This window comes from Candoia aspera, chromosome 3 (assembly GCF_035149785.1).
Source record: "Candoia aspera isolate rCanAsp1 chromosome 3, rCanAsp1.hap2, whole genome shotgun sequence".
NCBI lineage: Eukaryota > Metazoa > Chordata > Lepidosauria > Squamata > Boidae > Candoia > Candoia aspera.
In genome coordinates this window covers 26,756,153-26,758,588 of record NC_086155.1, presented here as the reverse complement: position 1 = coordinate 26,758,588, position 2,436 = coordinate 26,756,153, and the positions used below count along the sequence as shown (strand labels likewise).

At 44.6% G+C, this 2,436-nt stretch overlaps 1 pseudogene; it reads left to right on the top strand.

Annotated features, from left to right (window-relative positions):
• Window positions 1-1,141: 1,141 nt before the first annotated feature.
• LOC134494562 (lateral signaling target protein 2 homolog) lies at window positions 1,142-2,200 on the top strand (annotated as a pseudogene).
• Window positions 2,201-2,436: the final 236 nt, after the last annotated feature.

The window sequence follows — 2,436 nt, the reverse complement described above, 5'->3', positions numbered from 1 at the left end:
TAGCTTCTTCCTCAGTACACCAGGGCAGAGGCAGATTTCTCTGGAGAAATGCAGTGGCAGCATTTTTTAATCTTCCCAGGAATTGTAGGGAGGGTGCAGTAGGATGAAATAAAGACCCCTTGTGGAAGCCAGTGGGGCCTAATGCACTGCATTCCATGTATGCTCATGTGTCCTATTACAACTAGCCATTTTATTGAGGTCAAAATGTGACCCAAAATAACTAAATGTTGGAGGATATATCCTGAAAAAAATGCAACTGTTTTCTCAGCTGCTGCTTGGTATTATCTCTTCCCAGCATGCTGTTTCATGTTCCTCCTTGGCATAATCACATGGTTTTTTCTATCCAGTGAACAGAATGATGTCATGAACCTTTGTAGCGAGTGGAATCTGACTGTTTCTTGTGCCTCAAATTTTGAACTACAGCATTGCAGTTCATTTCAATCAGGCAAGGGCAAACAGGTAGTGAGGATATGTGAAAGCAATCTGTTGCTTTGTTTATTGTAAACAAATGAACATGTTTACACAAAAAGCAGAACAAAAAGAAAGTGTGTGTACTTAAAGGAACATTTCTGCTACTGGTACCAAGCCAGTTCAGTTATAATTTTTAGTATATTTTGGCTTTTTCACACTCTTCGGTTTGGCATGAATGTAGGTGCACTGAAGCAGTCACCGCAGTATCATATATCTAGATTCCTGAGTAGTGTAACAGGGCAATATTTCCAAATGAATGTTTGTTATGGCATAGTAAAAGTGATTGTATGGCTTCCAAATTGGAAACTTCAGCATGCCAGCATGAATTCCAATTTAGAAAGGCTTCGAGAAAGAGAAATAGACTTTCCATTTGATTCTAGAAAGCAAAGCTCAGAAAATAAGATGATAGCTGAAAGGAAAAGAGGCAGTTTGAAATGACAGACAGAAAATAGTGCAGGTGGACCACACTCAGGGAAGAGACTGTGAACCCAGAAACTACATTACTTTGTGCCTGGTGTTGGGAATAAAGCCAAAGCAGATAGGGGAAGAAACTACTGGGCATTGGTCCCACCTCTAGGCGGTGCAGAGCTCCAGCCCAAGGGCGCCGAGTGCAGGTGTGTCACAAAGAGCGAGGGCAAGTTCTCCAGCTGCTGCGCTCCCAGCCCCAGCCATGCTGCCCGCTGCTGTCCGGAGGCGGCTGCACAGACCCAAGCATTCTGATCCAAGGCTACTGTCAGAGTTTTTCTACGCTGACGAACAAGTGACTCAAGGGGTAACAGAAATCAACTGCTTGGATGTAGAGACCGATCCTCAACAATATCTGACACTGTTAAACCAGTTGCATCTTAGTTACTGGCTATCATAGAACCGATCATGGAGGATTGTGTCCCCAAGGAACATCATGGTCGCAACTATGTCATTAAATTCCCCGAAGACCTTCTAGTGGACAACCTACAGAACCATATGTTGTTTACTGCTGAGTGTCTCATGGCACACACCTATATTGACGTGGAGGAGGCAGATGGAATACGGCTGCATCCTCTGGCCAAAGATCTGCTGTGCAGCTTAGAGGTGGTGTGGCTGGTACTCTGAGAGCAAAGCTTACACCAACCTGGACCTTATTCAGAGACTATCCAGAGAGCATTAATCTACTTTGATGTGCTTTTTGCTGAGTTTGAACTGAGCTATGTGTCATCTTTAGTTTCTGCTAAATCATCTGAAGAGATGTACTGTATAGGCAGCAGCAGATTTTTGTGCTCTTCTGTAAAACCATGGCAAGAGCTTGGAAACTTGGCTACTTGACTCAGGAGATGATTGATCGATATGAACTCCAGTTCATGTTCACCATTCCCCACCTGGCTATTATTAGTGGACTTCTGATCTATCCAGATGGACCCCTAAATTTGGAGTGGAGGCCAGAGGATATTTCTCTAGTCTTCAGCCCCTTTTATGTCTTGCTTAGAAAAATCAGGGATTTGCTGCATGTGCTATCCAAGGGGAGTTGTACAAGCTGGAGAAATGTGTGCTGAATGAATGTGCTGCAGATTCACAGCCCTGCAGTGATATGGACTATCCAGACTTCCAGGGTTTTGCAACTCAGTGTGCCTGCCCATCTGTCCCTAGGCCCTTTGGACAGGAATCTGACAGTGCTCAGAGAGGAAAGTTCATGGATGTTCCACAGAGCTCTCAATGGTTGGGATTACGAGCCTCTTACCACAATACAGAGGACATTATTCATCTGTATTTCTGGAGTGTCAGACCAGCTCCAAACTAACTTTGCAAGTGACCTGTGCACCATTCTGAAGAGTGTCTTTAAAACTGTGCCATCCCAAATGGAAGAATTGGAGGTGGAGGACACTGGACAGTTGGATGTCCGTGTGGCACCGACTACACCTTCTTTGACAGACTGTACTCTCTGCTCCAGCAGCAACAAAGGTGTGAGGAAGGAAGATGCTTTGGTGCCAC